Source organism: Chiloscyllium plagiosum, unplaced genomic scaffold, assembly GCF_037043375.1.
Source record: "Chiloscyllium plagiosum isolate Xiang-an unplaced genomic scaffold, Cpla_swu_hap1 HiC_scaffold_2, whole genome shotgun sequence".
In the NCBI taxonomy this organism is placed as follows: Eukaryota; Metazoa; Chordata; class Chondrichthyes; order Orectolobiformes; family Hemiscylliidae; genus Chiloscyllium; species Chiloscyllium plagiosum.
The window spans coordinates 109723544-109749193 of NW_028270140.1; the positions used below are offsets into that span (position 1 = coordinate 109723544).

Here is a 25650-nt window from a genome sequence, read left to right on the forward strand (position 1 = left end):
TGGTGTCAAAAGATGGAATGCCCACTGGGAGTCCTCACAAACCTGACTATTGTGCTGAGGGCAAGGATAGCTCAATTATCTCACAATCTTATAACCAGACAGACAAAGGTTCAATGTTCAGAGTATGGAAAAGCAAAATGAATATAGTACAAAAGCTCTCTCCTGGCTCCAGTAGCTAGGTTTCCTAATGGCTACTCATGAAGCAGTGGGACTGTCACCCCTGGAATCTTACTATTGACCTTCATTTACTTATATGAACTAGTTCAGTGGAGGATTTTCAGGGAGGCACAAAGTATGACAGGAAACTTGAATGCATAATTTTGAAACAGAACATCACACTTTAATCTTGTGTTATGCCAATTCTGTTCTCCAGAAAACCCCAAAGTAGCACAAGAATTTTCAGAACATACGCATTTATTTAATTCAAGAACAGAACATGATGGGTGGGAGGATGAGCTGAGAGCAGAAGACAGAGGCGCTTCAGTTTGATTTAGACAAGTTGAGAAAATAGGCAAATGCATGGCAGATGAGGTATAAATGCAAGGTTATCCACTTCATTAGCAAAAACAGGAAGGCAGATTATTGTCGGAGTGATGATAGATTCAGAATGGCAGAGTTGTGATGAGACTTAGGTAACCTTGTACATCAGTTACTGAAAACGAACATTTAGGTGCAGCAGATGGTAAAGAAGGCAAACGATATGTTGACCTTCATCAAGAGAGGATTCAATTACAGGAGCAGGGATGTCTTGCTGCAATTGTACAGGGCTTTACTGAGACCATGCCTGGAATATTGTGTGCAGCTTTGGTCTTCTTATCTAAGGAAGGATGCATTGGCTAAGGAGAGAGTGCAGTGAAGATTCACCAGACAAGGATGGTAGGATTGATATATGAACAGACACTGGATCAGTTAGGATTATATTCACTTGAGTTCAGAAGAATGAGGGGGACTCATAAAAAAAATATATAAAATTCTATCAGGGCTAGACAGAGTAATTGTAAGAAGGATGTTCCTGATGACCTGGGAGTCCAGAATGGAAGTCACAGTCTAAGGACAGGGAGTAAACCATTTAGGACGGAGATGAGGAGAAATTTCCTCATCCAGACAATAGTGAGCCTGTAGAATTCTCTGCCATGAAAAGAATGTTGGCCAAAACATTGAATGTTTTAAAAAAGGACCTCTTAGGGGTAAAGGGATTAAATAGTATGGGGAGAAAACGGGAACAGGATACTGTGTTGGATGATCAGCTGTGATCTTATTGAATGGTGGAGCAGGCTTGAAAGGCCAAATGGCCTACTCCTGCTCCTATTTTTTATGTTTCTATGATTATGGGCATAGTTAAAATGTATGATGCTTTACTAATATCTGATGTTATATTTGTTAGCCAATGACAATAACTTTTATGAAAATTGCTTTATTACTAATTTATGAATAACTTCAAAGGACAACATAATTTGCTTGGCAAAACCAGATGTAAGTTCCATACATCTCATACTATCTCCTCATCAATTTTGCTGTATTTTCCTTTTGAGGTCACAAAACCAAAGTTGAAGACGTGCCTTTAGTTTGACAATTTTGTATTTTCAATATATTTAAATTGTTCCACATATACTGTGCTTTGGCTGAAATATTTAGAGATTAAATATTTAGAGATTCTTTACAATGATAAAACAAAGTTCTTGTGGTCTCAGATAGCATTGCAGATCTGCTTCCTGAAAAAGAACTTCTCTTTTATTCTTATACATTAATGGATGAATAAAAATAACTGTTTCGTTGAAATGTGGTGTTTGCTTGAACATTTCCTGTTAGAATCCACCCTTTACTATCTCTACAGTGATAAGGCATGCTTGCTTGAATAAGCAGACCTGCTTGAGATGATATTTGTTCCTTGTGTTTTCAGATGGGAATCTTTAACATTATTTAAGGTAAATGATCAAACAAATTAATCTTCACAACCATAAATGTAAGAAGCATTTATTTTAACAGTTCTATTTTTCCATATACTCCATACTCTTAATAAAATGTATGTTTACTAACTATAATCTATTGTCGTGGTTGTGGGTATGGTCACCGAGCTGGGAACATACCCACAACCACGACATGCGGCACCCAAGCTACAAATCTGTCCCCTCTTCTAAATATGACCTCAAATTAGCCTTTTTAAAGCAATTCTCAGAAACTGAAACTGATGAGAAGTCAGGTGAGGCCTATCTCTTGATATCGGGAGCATCTCTCCATCTTTTAAACTCGACACAAGGGGTCAGTTTGCCAACTAATGGAGGATTATTTCTTGTCAACCGCCTTATTAGCAGTGCAACTCATCTAATTATTATTCAGTTCATATCTTATCAAAAGTGCCGAGCAAGCTAAATATTGAATAATTGTGACTACATATGCCTTTAAAGAGGGATTTGCTTTGTCCTGATTCTCTTGAAGAGGAGTGTTGTAAACCTGGTGCTGAGTAGTTTCCTCTACAAAAAGCAGAGTAAATATCTTTGGGGGTTTTTTAAACTCGACAAAAGAAGCATGAGTGGGTGGAATCAGGCCCACAGAGGAAAGGGTTTTAGTTTTTGATTTCAGTTGTTATTGAAGTTAGGATTTTGGAGTTGAAACTGTGAGATTCAGCTCTCTGTTGTTGCAAAAGCTTGAGTTCTCTCTCTTTGCTAGTTTCATTCTTTCAGTGTTCCTTCTCCTGGACTGGAGGAGATAGCAAATGAGGGAAATCTATTTTGCTGAATTTGCCTTTACCAAAAGCGTGTTTATGTGATCATGCGAAATTGTCTTGCTTTTGGTGGATAGGAAATACAAGAGCAGCTGTCAGATAGAGACAATTTTATAGCTGCTTAACTGGAAATAATTTAGTTAGGGTGGAGCTATAACTCAGAGATCCAAGATTATGTCATTTTAACGCTAATATTATCATAGCTTGCAGCCTTTGCTATTTTCAATGCACTTTTATATCTTCTTAATTGTGCCTTACTTTAACTTTAAGGTCAGACATAAGATTTGACTAGTATAATTTATGTATGTGTAGATGCGACTGACTCTGACTCTAATAGTCAGTATGATTGTAACTAATTGACTGCAACAGCTAATCTCTCCTCATCCAACTCCATTTTGATTTAGCCCCTTCTGACTCTCCCTAACTCTCCTTCACTTTTGATGGTTTGCATTGCCCTTAATGGGCTTTGCCTATAAATATCGAATTAGCTGCCCGGGTGATTATTGGTGGTGGTCAAAAACAAAAATGTCATGGTGATTTGGTGATGGGGAAAAAGAAGATGTTCAGTAATGTGCAAGAGTACTTTTGGATATAGAAAAGAAACAGAAAGAAAAAGCACAACCTGTTCAGTACAAGATTATTCAATGTTGAACTTTGAAGTTTCAAATGCATGTTTACTCAGTGTTCTATATAAATATTGTAACACAATCACTTCTCCTTGCAGACCCAGTTATTTTTCAGATGAGTTTGTATTTCTGTTCACATGTGGTTTTAAAATAAAGTTCATGCAGTGACTCATTCAGCCTGCATCCTGTTAACTGCCAAGATACAGGAGCCTTCTATTTCAAAATGCACAATTCATCAGAATAACAAGATCACTATGTCATTCACATTTTTTCCATTGCAATTCTTATCATTTCCTCTTAACAATACTGCTTTACAGAGATTCTTTTTGTACTCATTCACAGGATGTGGACATCACTGACTGATCCAGCACTTATTGCCAATCCCTCATTCTCCTTGAGAAGTTGATGATGAAATGCCTTCTTGAACCACTGCAGTCCATGTGCTATGATCTATAATGTCATTAGAGTTGGAATCCCAGAATTTTAGCCCAGTGACAGTGAAGGAACACCAATATATTTCCAAGAGAGGATAGTGAGTGGCTTGAAGGGGAACTTGCAGAAGGTTGTGTTCTTGACTACTTAAGTATCATTAAGCTACAGGGGGAACTCAAAGCTCTCTAAGCATTCAATTTTATCTTGTGTCTTAGCAGGACTACTGCAATATGTGTCGAAAAAAATAAATATAATGCATAGCTATGTTGATTTCTGGTTAGAAAATCAGAGCATAAAAGAGCAAAAAATATTGTGTCTGAAATTCCCCTGGAATTTGTCAGGATGCTATACAATATAGAATCCCTACAGAGTGGAAACAGGCCATTTAGCCTGAATGACCCTCTGAAGAGCATCCTACCCTGTATTCCAATGGCTAATGCACCTAAGCTACACATCCGTGAACACTATGGTTAATTTAGCATGACCAGTCCATCTAACTTGCACATCTTTGGATAGTGGGAGGAAGCCAGAGCACCCAGCGTAAACCCATGCAGACATGGGAAGAACATGGAAACTCCATTTAGACAGTCAGCTGAGAGTGGAATTGAACCCAGGTTCCTGGCACTGTGAGACAGTAGTGCTAATCACTGAGCCACCATGCTACCCATCTTCACCAGTGTCTGACAACATTCCTTGTATTTTCCAAAAATCTCTTGGATGCAATAGTTAGAGGCAGAACTGCATGTTTCTGCTCCTGGATCTTTAAAAGAACTGAATATAATTATTGCTGTTTCTACACCAAGTCAATGGAGATATACTGACCTGCATTTCCCTGAAGTGCACAAGATACTCAAAGTATTTGTTTGTGAGTAGAGTTCCCTTTCTTGCTCAGGAGATTGACAATTTAGAAAATGGACTTGGACAACATCACACCATGAGCAAGTAGGTGTTATATTTTCCAGCTGATGGGTGGCTGAACCATAACTTTAGATGCTCACCACTAGCACCAGCTTATTATGTCCAGATCATCCCCTGTAACCATCTGGTTTGCCTTGGGTGAAATCACTGGCAATAAACTTTCTTGTTGGTACTAGAACAAGTTACTGATACCAAATGGGGAAGGATGCCTCACAAAGGTCTTGGCAGACATTTGATTCAGTCTTGATAAACAGAATAGGTTTATTGTGTAGTACTTACGAGCTAGTTGCATAATATCTGGGTACATGATAATCCCTTGTAAGACATCAGGCTCAATGGAAGATTAGATCTACATTACTACTACTGAAAATGTTACTACATAACGTAGAGATAACAATTACAACTCTGCAATACACACAGAACTCTGGTTAGTGAGAGATTTCAAGTTCAGAAGCAGGGATGTCTGGCTTTAATTGTACAAAGCCTGAGTTATTTGTGTGCAGTTATGACCTCCTTATCTGAGAGTGGATGTTCTGGATATCGAAGGAGAGCAATCAAGCTTTATAATGTTCATTCCTGGGATGGCAGGACTCATGTATGAATAGAAGCTGGATGGGTTAGGACTAACTTCATTGGAGTTCAGAAGAAGAGGGAGGGATCTCATAGAAATCTATAAAATTCTCATAGGACTAGACAAGGTAAAAACTGGAAGGATGTTCCCGATGACCAGGGAATCTAGAACCAGGGGTAACAGTCTAAGGATATTGGGTAGACTATTTAGGACTGAGAAGAGGAGAAATTTCTTCACCCAGAGAGTGGTGAGCCCATGGAATTCTCTACCACAAAAAAAAAGTTGATGTCGGGACAATAGCCTTTTTAATATAACCCTTCAAACTTCTATATAGCAATACATGATTAATCTCAGTTTTGAAACTTGTACTTCAGACAATATTTACAAACTTTTTGATTGTTCTAATTATAACATTTGGATAAAAACCGAGAGAACTGTGGATGCTATAACTCAAAAACAAAAGCAAAAGTTGCTGCACAAGCTCATCAGGTCTGGCAGGATCTGTGGAAAGGAATCAGAGTTTTGGGTCAACTGACCCTTCCTCAGAACTGCAATAAAATTTGGAACACTTGTTTTGATATATCCCACTGGAAAGGTACAGGTACGTGTTCCTTTATCCGAAATCATCGGGACCATCTGCTTTTTGGAAATTGGAAATTTGCGGTTTTCAGAATGTAGGAGAAAATGAGGACTACAGATGCTGGAGACCAGAGCTTAAAAATGTGTTGCTGGAAAAGCGCAGCAGGTCAGGCAGCATCAAAAGAGCAGGAAAATCGACGTTTCGGACATAAGCCCTTCTTCAGGAATGAGGAGGGTGTGCCAAGCAGGCTAAGACAAAAGGTAGGAAGGAGGGACTTGGGGGAGGAGCGTTGGGAATACGATAGGTGGACGGAGGTTAAGGTGAGGGTGATAGGCCGGAGAGGGGGTGGGGGCGGAGAGGTTGGGAAGAAGATTGCAGGTCAAGAAGGCGGTGCTGAGTCTGAGGGTTGGGACTGAGAAAAGGTGGGGGGGAGGGGAAATGAGAAAGCTGGAGAAATCTGCATTCATCCCTTGTAGTTGGAGGGTTCCTAGGCAGAAGATGAGGCACTCTTCCTCCAGGCATTGTGTTGCCATGGTCTGGCGATGGAGGAGGCCAAGGACCTGTATGTCGTTGGTGGAATGGGAGGGGGAGTTAAAGTGTTCAGCCATGGGGCGGTTGAGTTGGTTGGTGCGGATGTCATAGAGGTGTTCTCTGAAACGTTCCGCAGGTAGACAGCCTGTCTCCCCAATGTATAGGAGGCCACATCGGGTGCAGTGGATGCACTAAATGATGTGTGTGGAGGTGCAGGTGAATTTCTGATGGATATGGAAGGATCCCTTGGGGTCTTGGAGGGAAGTGAGGGGGGAGGTGTGGGCGCAAGTTTTGCATTTCTTGCGGTTGCAGGGAAAGGTGCAGGGAGTGGAGTTTGGGCTGGTGGGGGGTGTGGATCTGACGAGGGTGTCACGGAGGGAAGGTCTTTCCGGAATGCTGATAGGGATGGGGAGGGAAATATATCCTTGGTGGTGGGGTCTGTTTGGAGGTGGCGGAAATGAGGAAGGATGATACGATGTATCTGGAGGTTGGTGTGGGGTGGTAGGTGAGGACCAGTGGGGTTCTGTCCTGGTGGCGATTGGAGGGGCGGGGTTCAAGGGCGGAGGAACGGGAAGTGGAGGAGATTGCAGTCTTTAAAGAAGGAGGCCATCTGGGTTGTTTGGTATTGGAATTGGTCCTCCTGGGAGCAGATGCAGCGGAGGCAAAGGAATTGGGAATATGGGATGGCGTTTTTTACAGGGCGCAGGGTGGGAGGAGATGTAATCTAGGTAGCTGTGGGAGTTGGTCGGTTTATAGTAAACATCCGTGTTGAGTCGGTCGTCCAAGATAGAAATGGAGAGGTCTAGGAAGGGGAGGGAGAAGTCTGAGACATTCCAGGTAAATTTGAGATTGGGGTGGAAGGTGTTAGTAAAGTGGATGAACTGTTTAACCTCCTCGTGGGAGCACGAGGTAGCGCTGAGGAAAAGCTGGGGGGTGGTGCCAGTGTAGCTGCGGAAGATGGACTGTTCCACATATCCTATGAAGAGGCAGGCATAACTGGGGCCCATGTGGGTGCCCATGGCTACTCCTTTGGTTTGGAGGAAGTGGGAGGATTGGAAAGAGAAGTTGTTCAGAATGAGGACCGGTTCAGTCAGTCGAAAGAGGGTGTCAGTGGAAGGGTCATGGTTGGTTCGGCGGGAAAGGAAGAAGCGGAGGGCTTTGAGGCCTTCATGATGGGGGATGGAGGTGTATAGGGACTGGATGTCCATGGTGAAGATAAGGCATTGGGGGCAGGGGTAGCGAAAATCATGGAGGAGGTAGAGGGCGTGGGTAGTGTCCCGAACGTAGGTGGGGAGTTCTTGGACTAAGGGGGACAGGACCGTGTCAAGGTATGCAGAAATGATTTCGGTGGGGCAGGAGCAGGCTGAGACAATGGATTGGCCAGAGCAGTCAGGTTTGTGGATTTTGGGCAGGAGGTAGAAACGGGCGGTGCAGGGTCGTGGGACTATGAGGTTGGAGGCCGTGGATTGGAGATTCCCTGAGGTGATGAGGTTATGGATGATCTGGGAGATGATGGTTTGGTGGTGGGAGGTGTGGTCATGGTCAAGGGGGCAGTTGGAGGAGGTGTCCGCGAGCTGGCATTTAGCCTCCGCAATATAAAGATCGGTGCGCCAAATTACCACCGTGCCTCCCTTGTCTGCCGGTTTGATGGTGAGGTTGGGGTTGGAGCAGAGGGAGTGGAGGGCAGCACGTTGCGAGGGTGAGAGGTTGGCGTGGGTGAGAGGGGTGGACAGGTTGAGGTGGTCAATGTCGCGGCGGGCAGTTGGCTATGAAGAGATCGAGGGCGGGTAAGAGGTCAGCATGGGGTGTCCAGCTAGATGGGGTGTGTTGAAGGCAGGAGAAGGGGTCATCAGAGGATGGGCGGGAGTCCTGGTTGAAGAAGTAGGTGTGGAGGTGAAGGCAGCAGAAGAAATGCTTGATGTCTCGCCCGTGTTCAATTCGTTAATCTTAGAGTGTAGGGGGATGAAGGTGAGGCCTCTGCTAAGGACTAATCTTTCATCCTCAGAGAGGGGGAGATCTGGAGGGATGGTGAAAATATGGCAGGGCTGGGAGCTCAGACCTGGTGTGGCACTGGAGCTGGGAGTGGGGGCGGGGTTAGGTGTGGCGGTGGAGTTAGGCATGGGGGCGGAGTTAGGCATGGGGGCGGGGTTAGGCATGGGGCGGGGATCGGCGTGGGGGCGGAGACGCATGCAGCGTGGTCGTTGTGCAGGCGAGTGACGTCACTGGGGGCGGAAGTAGATGCGGCGACGGCAACTCCGGGGGTGGAAGTGGCTGCGGCGAGTCCAGAAATGGTGTTGTTCCCGGTGGTTGTGTACCCCACGGAGGCCGCGAATCTGTCAGCGATGGTCTTCCTGGCGATCATGGAGACGGTTGTCTGGGCAGCGATCGCGGAGGCTGCATGGTCGGTGGGGGCGGAAGTGACGTCATGGTTCACGGCGGCAGTTGCTGCAGCAGCCGCGTGGTTAATGGCGCCCGAGCGCTTCCCGAGGCCGATGGAAGATTCTGGAACCGGAGTGTGGGGGTAAGTACATGAAAGTTTTTGGTACTTACTATCTTTAATTTCCAATATGGCTAGGAAGAACTGTTTGTTTAGTGCATGGATTCTTCTGTGGATGAAGAAGAGTAGAGGTCCTTTATAGGTCCTTGAGAGTGTTGTCCTGAGCTGGGGTAGGGCTGACTGCAGGGAATGTAGGTAGCGGCGCATGGCTGTAAGCGTGGAGTGGGGGATCTGGAGGGAGGTCTGTTGTTGAAGGCTTCGGATTTGTTGTAGGTACTGGTTGTCCTGGTTGGGTCCAAATTTTGTTGGTCTGAATGTAGTCCGGAGTCCATGTGGGGTCAGTCGGTTCTGTAGACAGGTGCTGAGGAAGGAGATGTGGCTGTGGTAGCGAGTCTGTTTGAGGACGTGGCTGAAGAGCTTCTGTTTGAGGACGTGGTTTTCAGAATGTGATAGTTTAATTGTGAATTTTTTAAAAATCTTACTGGAGAAGCAGACTTCTAACTGAAGAACGTGCTTGGCCATGCCCCCATCAAGTGAGTGTGACTTGGGAGCATTCAGAGAGAAACCCCAGGCCTGTCGATTCTTGGCCATGCTCCCCCATGTCACATCTGAGTGACACACATCGAGTAGGTGTAGATTTGGGTTAACTGTTTGCTCGCCAAACAACCTTGTTATTGAGAAAAAAACTTCACAAAAAAACCTTCAGATTTCAGAGCTTTTCATTTTTTGGATGTTTGGATAAAGGGTTGCGTACCTATAGTAAAAATATATCCTTTCATGGTGATGAGGCCATTACTGGCTAGGTCAGCATTTTTACCCATACTTAATTACTTCTATACTTTTAAGACTCTAGGATGAAGTCCATCTGGACCTGGAGACTAAGCATCCTTCAGCTTTATCAGTTTGAACATTTCTGCTTCCATAGTGATTGTAATTTCACCATATTCCTTTTTCCCTTCCAATTCCTGATTTACAACTATTCCTGAAATTACTTTGTACCGTCTACACTTAAGTAAATATTTGTTCATTTCAGCTGCTATTTTCTTTTTATCTATTCTCTATGTGACTCAGTTTATTCACTCTTTTCCTTTTTCAGTACATGTAGAAACTCTTGTTATGCATTTTTACAGTTCCACCTTGCTTCCTCTCGTACTATTATTTATTCCTCCTGTTTACCATTTTAGTCATTTTCTGCTTTATATTCTGACCAATCATATGACCTGTTCCTTGCACAGTTACATGCTTAATACTTATGCTGGCTGTGTTTCTTAGCTTTTTAAATCTTGAACCTCAAATCATGGCTTTTCTCATTAGAATTTTTTGTGAAGTACGAATGCACTTACTCTGAGTATTTCAAAATATCCCCTTAAATGTGTGCCATTGTAACTCCACTCCTTAGTCTAATATACCAAGTCACATCAGTTAATTCAGCTTTCAAGCCTACAAAGTTACTTTGATTTAAAATATTAATCTTAGCCCCAAACATATCACCCTCAAACTGAATATAAAATTCTATCATATTGTGGTTGCTGCTACTGAGTGGTACCTTAACTCTGAGGTCATTAATTAATCCTGTCACAATGCTTAATACCAAGTCTAATATAACTTCTTCTTTGATATTTTCTCTGAGCAGCCCATTTTGTAGCCCATCTCAAAACAAGTCTATGACTTCCTCATGCAGGCTACTGCTGCCAAGTTGATTTTCCAGTTTATAAGCAATTTAAATCATCTATGATTATTGCTGACACTTTATCACAAACATCCACTATATGGTCTTGCATACTTTGTTTCACATCATGGCTATTCTTAGGGTGCCTATAAATCGCTCCAACTTATGACTTCTTTCCCCTACTGTTCCTCCATTTCAACCAAAACTGAGGTGGTTGGGTGATGGTGACATATACCAGAGTGGGACAATGCTCGGCTGGTATCCAGTTAAGTGTTGCACAATAGGCTGAAGACTTCAAGGGATCAGCAAATTTTCAAGAGGCCTATATTCATAAACCAAAAGTTTAGACTTCCTGGGCAATTACCATGCATTTGCATGGGTCAACTCTTCCTTCATTCCAATCTGATCTCCTAAACTAAGGCCATCTCTAACTATTACATAATTTCCATCCTTGTTAACAGTTCTACCCCTTTACCTAGCTTCCTATTACATTATATATTCCATAAATATTCAGGACACAATTCTTGTCACCCTGAAGCCAAAGCTTTGTAAGGTCTATTAGGTTTTAAGTATTTACTTGTGAGTGAAATTATTTTGTTATGAATGCTACTTGCATTCAAGCCTTTAATTTTGTTTTTTTTTTGTTATCTTTGTGATATCTGACCCTGAATTGTGATGTATACCTAGGATTTTTTCTCTCTTTCCTTACATAATATTCATTAACCTTTATTTCATACATTACTGTTTTTCTGTCTTGTCTCTACTCTTTGATATGCATATCTTTTCCACACTTGATCCCTTGCTCTCACTATTTGTTTAAAACTATCTCTACTTCCGTGAAGGTTTGTATTATAGGGACTACCTCTTTTAAAGTAAAAGATTGTCTGGAAGATTTGTTTCTGTTACTTTATTTTACTCAATTCTCTGTACACAAAATCCACTGGCACTTCTACTGAGAGGAGTTTCAGGAGACACTATAATGATGGAAATAAGGCAGGAGCATTAAAGTTGCGTAGACCTGTCCTTCATTGGAATGGCAGTAATTGTGGTAAAACTGTGGTCCCTTCACCCGGACATGGAAGTAACCAAATTTCTAGCCATCAGAGTCCTTTAGAAATGTTTTTATTATACCTATGATCTTTATGAATTTGTGTGAATTTACAATTTTTAAAACTACAACAGATTAGAAATCCTGCCTGTTTGCAACAAAGCAGTGAACAGTTGTAGAATATCTGCCACCAGAGGGCAGGTGACTACATACGACAAGTTGCAAGAGGACAGAAAGCAGTCTTGTACAGTTATTTGGAACAACATAATAAAAACAGTAATAGATTGGATCTTCAGAAGCCAACAGTAGTGAATTTCAATAGTGAATGAAGGGATTATCTTATGAATAAAGATTAAACAGGTTGGGACTCTACTCATTGGAGTTTAGAAGAATAAGAAGTGATCTCATTGAAACATATTAGATTCTTCAGGGACTTGACAGGATGAATGCTGACAGAATGTTTCCTCTCATTGGAGAGTGGACTAGACCCCATGGTCTCAGACTAGAGTCACCAATTGCTGAGCTGAGATGAAGATAACTTTCTTCTCTCGGAAGGTTGTGAGTCTTTGAAATTCCTTGCCAGAGAGAGCTGTGGGGACAGAGTTGTTATGTACATTAAACACAGAAATAGATAGATTCTTAATCAGTGGGAGAATCAGAGGTTATGGGGAAAGGGCAGGAAAGTGACTGTGAGGAATGTCAGATCAGTAATAATCCTATTGAATGGAGAAGCAAGCTCGCTGGGCCGAATGACTTACTCATATTCCTATTTCTTAAGGTCTCATAGTTTAACGTCAGGACTCTTTGGAAGCCCTAACTCATGCGTATGCACAGTAAGTACCCAAAGTTTAAACATTGGATTTGCGAAGTCAGGACTCATGAAGGTATCTTTGACATTGAGCTGAGCACTGAAGCCTTCACCCTACTGTGCATTACTTTCATGGGTAACTACCCTAGTATTGTCCCACTCTTAGTTTCTGGCATATGTCACCACCCAACCAATTACTGCTGTCACCTGCCAACTGCAGCCCCAGATACATTGTTACCATACACCAACTCTCACTCCCTGACTGCCCCCAGACTCTGACGGGCCCCACACTCTGACTACTCCCACACCCTGACTGCCCCCACACTCTCACCTCTCCCAGACTGTGACTCCACCCACAGTCTGACTGGCCCCACACTAGACCTCTCCCAGACCTTGACTTTCCCCACACTGTGACTGGCCCCAGACCCTGACTGGCCCCAGACCCTGACATCCCCCACACTCTGACTGGCACCAGACCCTGATGTCCCCCACACTCTGACTGTCCCCAGTCCCTGACTTTCCCCACACTCTGTCCCCGGATCCTGACTGTCCCCAGACCCTGACCGACGCCAGACCCTAACTTCTCCCACACTCTGACTGTCCCCAGACCCTGACTTCCCCCATACTCTGACTGCCCCCACACTATCACTGCCCTCATACTGTGATTGTGTTCATATCTTGGAGAGAAAGTGAGGACTGCAGATGCTGGAGATCAGAGCTGAAAATGTGTTGCTGGAAAAGTGCAGCAGGTCAGGCAGCAACCAAGGAACAGGAGAATCGACGTTTCGGGCATAAGCCCTTCTTCAGGAATGAGGAAAGTGTGTCCAGCAGGCTAAGATAAAAGGTAGGGAGGAGGGACTTGGGGGAGGGGCTTTGGAAATGGGATAGGTGGAGGGAGGTCAAGGTGAGGGTGATAGGCCGGAGTGGGGTGGGGGCGGAGAGGTCAGTTGAGGGGTGCGTAGATTAAGTTATTTTATTTTATGAGGAGAAAGTGGGGTCTGCAGATGCTGGAGATCAGAGCTGAAAATGTGTTGCTGGAAAAGCGCAGCAGGTCAGGCAGCATCCAGGGAACAGGAGAATCGACGTTCCTGAAGAAGGGCTTATGCCCGAAACGTCGATTCTCCTGTTCCCTGGATGCTGCCTGACCTGCTGCGCTTTTCCAGCAACACATTTTCAGCGCTTATTTTATTTTATATTAGGATTAATCCTCGGCACAACATCGTGGGCTAAAGGGCCTGTTCTGTGCTGTACTTTTCTATGTTCCATATTCTATGAGATTCATCAGTTTCCCCTTGACTTCAGTCTTCGATGTGCAGGCATCTGGTTTCCTGACTGATGAGCTAGTTGCATTTCTCCATTTTCTTAATTATGTGATGCACCAGAGTGTAATTATTGCATTGCAGCACTGGCTGTTGTTGGTTGAAGATGGTCCACATCTTTCACATCGGATCACTTTACCCACTCCCATTCACAAAATAGTTAAAGTAAAGGAATCCAGGCTTATGGTGAAAAGGTGTCAGAGTTAAGGATTATCAGATCAGTCATGATCTCACTCTACAGCAGAGCAGACTCGATCGGATAAATGGCCTACTTCTGCTGCTACATCTTATGGTCTTATGGCTTAGAGTCTCATTCGGACAAGAAAACCACAGCAGGCACAGTAACAATGTGAGTCAGTATATGTTTGGGAAAGTGATGAAGATTGAGCAGTCATGCCAATGATGGGTCTTCAAAATATGTTTTCTTCCCTTCTGTGCCACTATGTCAAAGTGCAGGCCTGACATCCACAGCTGGTGGAGAAGGAGCCAGCAGTGTGGTACAATCTGCTGAATTTTAAGACTTGGGCAGTCATCTCTTGTTGATAATGGGCCTAGTGTGCCCTGATCTGCTTAGTGTGCCTTGCACAGATGCAGATCTACCCTCATCAACCTGAGCTGCTGGAGGCATTGGGACCATTGATAAGGGAAGCACCTCTTGAGTACCATGAATAGAAGCTGCCAGGGTACCTGCCTGTCACTCCTCCTGTCTGGTTCCTTCCGAAAATAGAGCACCTGGAGTGAGGTTGAGATACCTTGTCTCCCAGTAGACTTGCATTGACACTGACCCCCCCAATGGAAGGAGCAATGGAGAACAGGTCTGAGCACATGTCCGGTATCCACTGAGTAAAACCAATGTTTCCATGGTGAAGCTCACATTGCTGGAGCCACCACACTAATCATCATGTGACAGATTCCTCCAACGTTTGTTACCAAGGGCCTCTGATGTACCTGCTTGATGCTAGACTATAAGATACAGGAGCAGAACTAGACTATTTGACCCATTGAGCCTTCAATCATTCTCTGCCTTCACCCTGTAACCTTTGGTCCCCTTACAAATCACGAACCTATGTATCTCTGACTTAAATACACTCAATAATGTGGCCTCCACTTGGCCTTCTGTGGCAATGAGTTACAAAGATTCACCACCCTCTAGCTGAAGAAATTCCTCCTTATTTTAGTTCTAAAGAGTTATCCCATTACTCTGAGGCCCTCAGGTCCTAGTCTCTCCATCTAGTGTGAACATCTTCTCCATGTCTACACTAACCAGGCCTCTCAGTATTCTGTATACTTAAATTAGATCCCCTTCATCCTCCTAAACTCCATCAAGTACAGACCCAGAATCTTTAACCACTCTTCTTATGACAAGCCCTTCATTCCAAGGATCATTTTTGTGAATCTCCTTTTGATGCCCTCCAATACTGGCACATCCTTCTTTAGATATAGGATCCAATACTACTAATGATATTTTAAATATGACTGACCGGAGCCCAGTACAGCTCAGCAGGACATTTCTGCGCTTGTATTCCAGTTCTCTCATAATGAAGCTACCATTGCATTTGCCTTCTTAACTGCCAAATGAACCTGTATGTTAACCTTAAGATAATTCTGAACTAGGATTTCAGAGTAGTCCCTTTGTGTTTTAGATTTCCAAAGCCTTTCCCCATTTAGAAAATAGTCCATGCCTCTATTCTTCCTCATAACCTCACATTTTTCCACATTGTAATCCAACTGCCATTTTGTCACCCACTCTCCTAACCTGTCCAAATCCTTCTGCAGCCTCCCGCTTCCACAACACGTCTTACCATCTTTATGTCATCTGGACACTTAACAACAATTACAACAGTTCCTTCATCCATATTGTTAATGTATAATGTGAATAGTTATGGTCCTAGCACTTATTCCTACAGAACTCCACTAGTCATGGGCTACATCATGAACATGACCCCTTTATCCCCACTCTCTGCCTTCTGCTTGCCAACCAATGTTCTATCCATGCCAGTACCTTCCCTCTATTATCATGGGGTCTTATCTTCTTTAGCAGCCTTGTCAATGACCTTCTGGAAATTCAAATTGATCATGTCACTGGCTTCCCTTCCTCTAACTTATTTGTCGCTGTAGTAATTGTAACAAGGTCAGCCAGGTCGACCTCATAGGATATGAGTTCCCTGATTGGGGTGGTTAACTTGGTACAATCTTGAAGCCCTGGCTGACAGATAAGAACAGGAGTGTCAGACATCCTGATCACTCTGAGAGCTGGCTTTGGCGGAGTGAGTCAAGGACTCTCCAATTGTAAATAAAGGGTGACTGCTGACAGGAAATTGACCTCTGTGGAATTATTTCAATTACCTCCTCCAAGAATTAACAGATTTGTCAGGCATCACATCCCCTTGACAAAGCCATGCTGACTCAATTCTATTTCATCATGCACTTCCAAGTATTCTGTGATCTCATCCTTACTAATGGATTCTAAAATATTACTAATGACTATATCAGGCTAACTCACCCATGATTTCCTGTCTTCTGCCTCCCTCCCTCCCTTATTAAACAAGGGTGTTACATTAACCATTTACCAGTCCTCTGAGACCCTCCCTGACTCCAGTGATTCCTGAAAGATAACCATGAATACCTCCACAATCTCCTCAGCTATCTCATTCAGAACACTGAGATGTGGACTATCTGGCCTGGGTGATTTATCCACCTTCACACGTTTCAGCTTCCCCAGCACCTTCTCCTTAGTGTTGAGCACTACACTCACCTCCTCTATCCTCTGACTCTCTTGAAGTTCTGCTATGTTTCTAGTGTCTTCCACCATGAAGACTGATGCAAAGTAGCTATTCAGTTTCTCCACCATTTGTTTGTTCCCCATTACTACTCTTCCAGCCTCATTTTCCAGCAGTCCAATGTGCATTCATGCTTCTAGCTTATCTTTTAATTATGTAGGAAAATTTTGCAATCTTGTTTTATATTACTAGCTCGCTTACCCTTGTATTTCATCCTGTCCCCTTTATTCCTTTTTTGGCTACGTTCTGCTGGTTCTTAAAGGCTTTCCAATCCTCTAGCTTCCAATTAACCTTCACTACATTGTGTGTGTTTTCTTTTACTTTATGTTGTTGCTGACTACCCTTGTCAGTCATGGTTACCTTGCCCTTCCCTTCATATGTTTCTTCTTCCTTGGGATGAATTTCTCCTGTGCCTCCCTAGAAAACCTCCCATTGCTGCTCCAGTGTCTTCCTTGTGAGGCTCCCCTTCCAGTCAACTCTGGCCAGCTCCTCCCTCATGTCTTTGTAATTACTGTCACTCCATTGTAATACCTTCCATCTGATTTTATCTTTTCCATCTCAAACTTCAGGGTGGATTCTATCATATTATGCTTACTATCCCCCAGAGATCCTTGCATCTTCAGCTCCCTAATCAAATCTGCTTCATTATCTATCACCAAATCCAGAATTGCTTGTAAACTGGTGGGTAGAAGCTGCAAAAAAAAGCTATCTCACAGACATTCACAAATTCCTTTCCTTAAGATCCGCTACCAACCTGTTTTCTCCAGTCCACTTGCATACTGAAGTCCCACATGATTATTGTAATAGTGCCTTTCTTATGCCTTATCTATCTCCTAATTTATTTTCTGACATCCTAATTACTAGGGGGCCACACATATCTCCCATCAGGGTATTAGAGTCATAGAGTCATAGAGATGTACAGCACGGAAGCAAACCCTTTGATCTAACTCGTCCATGCCGACCAGATATCCCAACCCAATGTAGTCCCACCTGCCAGTACCTGGCCCATATCCCTCCAAACCCTTCCTATTCAGATACCCATCCAGATACCTTTTAAATGTTGCAATTGTACTAGCCTCCACCACTTCCCCTGGCAGCTCATTCCATACACGTACCACCATTAAAAAGTTGCCCCTTAGGTTTCTTTTATATCTTTCCCCTCTCATCCTAAATCTATGCCCTCTAGTTCTGGACTCCCCCACCCCAGGGAAAAGACTTTGTCTATTTATCCTATCTATGCCCCTCATGATTTTATAAACCTCTATAAGGTCTTCCTTTAGCCTCCAATGCTCCAGGGAAGATAATTAAACACTCCCTTTCGCTCAAATCCTCCAACCCTAGCAACATCCTTGTAAATCTTTTCTTTCTTCCTTCGTAGTTCCTCAACTCTACCTGCACATTTGCTATGCTTTCTGATCCTATATCACCTCTTGCTATCAATTTAGTTTCATTTATTAGGCAACACCACCCCCACTTTCCATCTGCCTGTCCTATTGATAGGACCCATATCCTTGGATATTTAATTTCCAGCCCTGACCCCCTGAAAGCCACATCTTTGTGATGCCCATAACATTGTGCCTGCCAATTTCAATCTGTGCTTCAAGCTCATTTACCTTGTTTCATGTACAGCGTGCATTTCAGTACAACACTCTCAGTCATGTTATTATAGTTGTCTGCTTCTCTACAATGCCTGAACATAGATTCCTGACCCTTTCCATAATCACTGTCCTATTACTTGTTCTGAAAATTTTAATACCCTCCCTGAACCTTTCCCCCCACTGCTCCGCCTCCCCAAACATCGCTTTGCAGGTTTGTCTTGTCACTTATGGCCAAGTACAGGAGCAAGACTTCCACATTGGCTGAGCAGGCACCTAGGTTTCTGGCAGTCCTTTGAGTGCTTTGAGTCCTTAGTTGCTTCCTCAACCAGCTCCACAGACTATCAGTAATGTGCTCATTGTATTCCCAAGTCTATTCTAGGTAAGTTTCTCACCGAGCTAACATTCATTGCACTAATGGAGGCAGCAGGTGAATGCATTTTTGTTGCATCTTTTAAGGTTTCACAGACTTTCCCCTCAAAGGTGATGCTGGTGCAAGGAGCTCAGGCTGTGACTTCTTCCTTATTCAGGATTCCTGGCTATTGCTAGTGCCTGAGGAAGAAAGACATCCTTTTTGTGGACTTCAACAGCACCAACCTGGCTGCCTAGTGCACCCAGACTGGATGGGGATGATGCCATGGTCTCTTCATTCGATACACCAGAAAGCAGATACTCTGTCCTTCTGTGGCCCTTTCCAACAATGTTTGTAGGAAACAGTCTGTGAATCAGTGAGACAATATCTATTCTTTGCATTTTAATTTGTTTCTTAAATGGTACAAAAAGGAGTTTTACATAAAGAAATTAAACTATTTACTGTCAGAGTCAATTATATTTCTGGTGGTGGAAACTACACTATATGATATTAATTACAAAGCTGCAGTATATTGATATGCAATTTAATTGTTAAACATATTAATCAAGTTTATTTAAAGCAATGTTAGGCCTTTTATAAAAAATAGAACACTGAAGGATTTCACTGAATCATCAATATCATTATATGAGACTTATGAAAGTCTATTAGAATGAATTGATTCATTTATTATGTGTCTATTCAAATCAGTTAAAGTCAGTCAATTCCATCCTTAAATGGTCTTAATCAGAGAGATGATTTCCTGTGTTTTTAGCTCCATGGGTGACCCTTAGCCTTATCAGTAACAGTGCTGCTGCTTCAACTATCTTTTCAATGGAAGAAAGCAACAGCCTTTTTTCCTCTATTATACAGCTGGCAGGTTGACCTGTATCTCTGATCCAACTATCTTTCTTTGACACTTTCTCAGGCCTGCTGCACAGAGAAAACAGAGATAAAGTTTCAAGTCCAGGGATCCTTCTTCAAAACGAGAAACAGCCAGGAAAAGCTTTTATGCGTCCTGATGAACTGGGGGATGGGGTGGTGGGGGGAATAAACGAGCAGATAGATTGAGACAGAGCCCAGACAGAGAGTGAAAAAGAATGGGCAGACAAACCAATTGTTGATAGTAAGCCATGGACGAAGAGAAGTGATAATGGGGACTGTGAGTAGTTGAAAATGGGTTGTCTGTACTGAAAGCAACTCATTTCATGACTTAGGTGGATAATGAACTTGGATCAGTGTGTTCATGCTCTGAAATTGTTAAATGCAATGTTGATTCCTAAGGCTGTAAGGAACTTCATTGGAAGATAAGGTATTATTTCTCCAGCTTGTGCTGTAATTTGCTGTAACACTACAGCAGCCTGAGACAAAAATCATGGCATAGGAAGATGGTGGTGTGTTGAAGTGGCAGAAACCAGAAACTCAGGGTCATTATTCTGGACAGAACCTAGATATTTCTTAAAGTGAACACTAAGTCTGCATTTCATCTGACTATTGTAGAGGAGATCACAATGTGAATAGTGAATAGAGTAGACTAGATTGAGTGAAGTGCAAGTAAATCATTGCTTCACCTGGAAGGTGTGCCTGGGACCTTAGATAGTGAGGAAGGAGGAGGTAAACAAGCATGTATTGCACCTTCTGCGATTGCATGGGAGGGCATCGTGGAGGTATTGAGAGTGATGGACAGTGGACCATGATGTCCCGGAATGAATGGTTCCTGCAAAACACTGAGAAGGGAGGGGAGGGGAATATGTGTCTGATGGTGGCATCCCACTGGAGGTGGTGGGAATGGTGGCTTATGATCCTTTGGATGCAGAGGCTGATGTTATGGTGGGTGAGGATGAGGGCGACCCTATCATTATTGTAGGAGGAAAGGGGAAGTGTGAGAGCAGAAGTATGGGAAATGGGTTGGACATTTCATTCATGGTTTGATGGAAATTCTCAGTTGAGGAAAAATGGTGGCCATTTTCTGAGCTCCACCCCCATCCCGGAAGCTCCCAGAAGCTGGCATCATCAGAACACATGCGATGGAGATGGAGAAACTGGGGGAATAGAACAGAATATTTACAAGGAGCAGGTGATGATGTATAGTCAATGTAATTGTGGGAGTCAGTGGGTTTGTAGTGGATATTAGTGGCCAGCCTATCCTCAGAATTGGAAACAGAGATGTTGAGGAAAGCAAAGGAAGGAGTGAGACGTGACAACGTGAAGGTAAAAGCGGGATGGAGATTTAAAGCAAATTGATTTTTTGTCCAGTTCAGGTGGGAAAGGTAAGCAATAAAGATGATGTCATTGATGTACTGGAGAAAGAGTTGTGGGGAGAAACCCAAGTAGGACCAGAAGAGGAAATGTTTCGCATAACCATAAAAAGACAGACAAAACCGGGGCCCATGCAGATATCATGGTGACATCTTTGACCTGAAGGAGTGGGAGGAGTTAAAGGAGAAGTTGTTTAAAGTGAGACAAGCTCGGCCAGGCAGAGGAGGGTGGTGGTGTGTGTGCATGGTTCAAGTCTTCTTTCTCGCAAGAAGAGCAAAGCTCTAAGACCATCTGATGTGGAATGGATGTGTAGAAGGATTGCACAACTGTGGTAAAAAGAAAGTGGCTGGTGCCGGCAAACTGGACATTTTGAGTCTGATGATTTTACATTCTGAAACTGAACTTTTCAGACCAAGCTTTGATGCAAGGCATTACAAAAACTATAAAATGTCCTCCCAACATAGTGACTTCTCCCACAAGGGGGCACTCTTACACAAGGATATAGCACTTATATATGAAAGCAACATGAAATTCTTTCACAACTGCTTTCAGAAATTGATAGAGACAGCTAATGATTGTTTTATTTCAATAGAACCCAGTTGTCAAGGTAACAAACATCTTCCTTTCTTACTAAGCAACTAGAGAGACACATGCTCATTCATATGTCGATTTATTTTGACCTGTTTCACGCAGGTCAGTTAAAAGAAAACAGGTCAGTCACAGGCTGGTGACTACTCTCAGTTCGAATTGTCCTCTTTCTACACCTACAAGGCAAAAGCCAGGAACTTAAATGCACTGGGGAATTGAAACAAAATCTCTACTTTGATGTTCCAATATGCTTTGTCACCACATGGCTACACTCTTGCCCTGTCTGATATTCATAACTGAACCGATAAGAAAAAGCAGTAATGTGCAATATAATGATGCCGTGAGTTAATCAGAAATTCCATTGATTAATTACTTTTTAACAAAGATGATTATCTTCCTGTGGATCAGGTATGATTTCAGCCGTCAGCTGTTGACATAATTGACACGATCCCACTTACACAGTGGATTAATAATATCATCAGAAAAGTTTGCAGCAGACAATGTACTATGCATACAAAACATTAGAAAACATTATTGTGTCAATACCCATAAGGTCTGTGGATTTTAAATTAACTGTAACCATTCCAGCTTGCAGTACTTGTTTATTATTTGCTGGGAGAAAAAAGATCATTTTGTTTTAATGTGGTTTTTGGGATCAGAATTACAAGGTTTTAATGTTTGTAAACCTGTCGATTTTGCAACTAATACCAAATGACTGTCCTCTTTTATTAGCCTTGGTATTTAAAGATAATTTAAAAGAAACTTGACTTCTACCCCATGACCTTTCCATCTTTGCCAAAATCAGGACCAGATTGAGAAGCTGCGACGATCAAGAAGGCACAACAATGTTTCTTCTTCCTTAGGAGGCTCAGGAAATTTGACATGTACATGAGCACCCTCATCAACTTTTACGGACTGGTATGGCAACTGCTTTGCCCAAGACTGTACGAAACTACAGAAGGTTGTGTGCACAGCCCAGACCATCACAAAGACCAACCTTTGATCCACAGCTCGTTGCCGCGGAAAAGTTGTCAACATCATCAAAGACCCATCGGATCCTGGTAATTCTCTCCTACAACCTATTCTTTCAGGCAGAAGACACAGAAGCTTGAACACATGCACCAGCAGGTGTAGGAACAACTTCTTCCCATCCATCATTAGACTGATGAATGGACTCTCCAACTCCAAATTATGCTGATCTTGCCTAGTGTATGCCCTGTGTGATGTAACATGTTTACCTCTGTTAACTTTTTTATCATCCTATGATCTGTATGTCCTTTTTTGTATGATCTGCCTGTATTATTGTTATGAACAAAGAACAAAGAAAATTACAGCACAAGAACAGGCCCTTTGGCCATCCAATCCTGCGTTGATCTAGATCCTCTATCTAAACCTATTGTCTATTTTCTAAGGGTCTATATCCCTCTGCTCCCTGCCCATTCAGGTATCTGTCTAGATACATCTTAAATGATGCTATTGTGCCTGCCTCTACCACTTCCACTGGCAACACTTTCCAGGCACCAACCACTCTCTGCATAAAGAACTTTCCATGCACTCCCCTAAATTTTTCCCCATTCATTTTGAACTTGTAATCCCTAGTAATTAAGTCCCCCAGTCTGGGAAAAATCTTCTTGCTATCCATCCTGTCTATAACTCTCATCATTTTGTAGACCTCAATCAAGTGCCCCTCAACCTCCCATCTTTCTAATGAAAATGAGCCTAATCTACCCAACCTCTCTTCATAGCTAGTATCCTCCATACCAGGCAACATCCTGGTGAACCTCTCCAAAGCATCTACATCCTTTTGATAATGTGGCGATCAGAACCATGTACAGTATTCCAAATGTGGCCAAACCAAAGTTTTATACAACTGTAACATGACTTACCAACTCTTGCACTCAATACCCCATTCGATGAAGGAAAACATGTCGTATGCCTTCTTGATCACTCTATTGACCTGCATTGCCACCTCCAGGGAACAATGCACCTGAACACCCAGATATCTCTCCACATCAATTTTCCCCAGGACTTTTCTATTTACTGTATTGTTTACTCTTGGATTAGATCTTCCAAAATGCATCACCTCACATTTGCCCGGATTGAACTCCATTTGCCATTTCTCTGTGCAACTCTCTATATTCTGCTGCACTCTCTGACAGTCCTCTTCACTATCTGCTACTCCACCAATCTTACTGTCATCTGCAAATATATACCTTCCTCCAAATCATTCATGTATAATCACAAACATCAGTAGTCCGAGTACAGATCCCTGTGGAACACCACTGGTCACAGTTCTCCATTTTCAGAAACTCCCTTTCACTACCAGTTCTTTATCCATCTGGCTAGTACACCCTATGCAACTTCACTTTCTCCATCAGCCTAACATAAACCTTATCAAAAGCCTTACTGAAGTCCATGTCTATGACATCTACAGCCCTTCGCTCGTCAATCAACTTTGTCACTTCCTCAAAGAATTCTATTAAGTTGGTAAGACATGGCCCTCCATATTGCCTATCACTGATAAGCCAAATTTCTTCCAAATGGGAATAGATGCTATCCCTCAGTACCTTCTCCAGCAGCTTCTCTACCAGTAATGTCAGGCTCACCAGTCTATAATTGAAGCTTTTCACTGTACTTAAGTACATGTGACAATAAATAAATCAAATCAAAACTCCGTGGTTGAATTTCCTACTCCATTGGCAGTGGATAATTAGTGGACCAGAGGGCATAATTTTAGAATAAGATGTCATACATTTAAGACATATATGAAGAGGAATTTCTTTTCTCAGAATGTCCCGAATCTGTGGGATTCTTTACACAGAGGGTTATCAAGGCTGAGATGGACACATTTTTAATCAAAAAGGAAATCGAAGCTTCGGGGAAAAGTCAGGAATGTGTATTGACGATGATCAGATAGGTTGTGATCTTATTAAATGGCGGAGCAGTCTTGATAGATTCAATGGCCTATTTTTGTTCCTATATCTTGTTCTATCACTTTTTAAAATAAAGTGCTAAATTACTTCAGAGCTCTGGAGAGAAATTGAGAGATGATTCCTAATTATTTTCATTTGCAAATCTTATAATACTCAAAAGAAAGGCATACATTTATGTAATGTGATTGATGATATCACAATATTTCAAAGTGTTTTACAGCTATTGAAGTGCAGCAATTATTGTAATGTCAGAATTGAGACAGACAATTTGCACACAACAATGTGATAATGACCAGATAATTTGTTTTCATGGTCTTCATTATGGAATAAATGTTGACCAGGCCCTGGGAATAATGTATTTGTTCCTCTTTGAAATAGCTTTATGGGATGTTAGATCCAATTGATTGAACAGACAGGTCCTCAGTTTAACATCTCTTCTGAAACTTGTCACCTTTGACAGTAGTGCTCTCTCTCACTGTTGGAGAGACGGATCAGTCATGGTTTTTGTTCTCAAACCTGTGGAGTAGGACTTGAATCTACAATTTTCTGATTTATGAGGCCAGAATACTACCTGCACAGACATAGCTGACAAACATTCACATGAAATAATTAAGACACTAAAAGATCTTTAATGGTGCAGTGGTAATGTCCCTATCCCTCGACTGGGTAGCCTGGGTTCAAGTCCCACCTTTTGTGGAGGTGTGTAAAATTATCCGTGAACAGGATGATTAGAAAAATGGGTTAAATAAAGAAAGTAAACTGAACTAAGTCACTGAACTGGGTTTGAGTCCCACCTGCGCTAAACATATCTCACAACATATCTGGACAGGTTAACTAAAAATATCTACAAGACCTTGTGCCATCAGCAATTGTCTTCTCAACCTTTCAAATCTTGTGTTCAGCCCATGCTACTTTGGAGAACTCTAGGGATTTGAAGATGTTGGGATAAGCCTCCCTGCTATGTACAAAAGCCCCTTTAGATTCAGCTGTTTTGTAATCAAGTCTGAATAGCTTCTCCTTTGTGTTAGATCTGGAACAAACATCTGGTTTTCATCCACTTATGATTGACATAGAGATTTTCACGAGGATAGAAGTAAGTACTTTGCTGGGGAGAGGGTATTATGCCATATACAACTTATTAAAACTCAAAGGACTTCATCAGCATTTTCACAGTGCAGTTGGGAGACTAGCATGCATGTCCCTTTACTAATTTCTAATATTGGTCCAGATTCAAGGTTCTCTAAATGTACAGAAGAGATTTTAGCCAGGAATTGTTGAATAGCTTCCTCTTTAATTTCATTGCAGCATGTTGGCTTAAAGCTACAGTAAGAAATGAGCTGGTGTGGCAGTACATTCAGAGAGATGTTACTTTAAACTTATACACTGTCTTATTCATCTTGTTTTGTCAAGTCAACTTAACGATTG

General features: G+C 42.5%; 1 long non-coding RNA gene across 3 annotated transcripts in view; it reads left to right on the plus strand.

Annotated features, from left to right (window-relative positions):
• LOC122559279 (uncharacterized) overlaps positions 1 to 24336 on the plus strand; it is a 77335-nt gene extending 52999 nt beyond the window's left edge. For all 3 annotated transcript variants that reach the window (XR_015761167.1, XR_015761168.1, XR_006314383.2), the window contains one exon: positions 22098 to 24336. This is a non-coding gene — a long non-coding RNA (uncharacterized LOC122559279). The remainder of the gene's footprint in view (positions 1 to 22097) is intronic.
• Positions 24337 to 25650: the final 1314 nt, after the last annotated feature.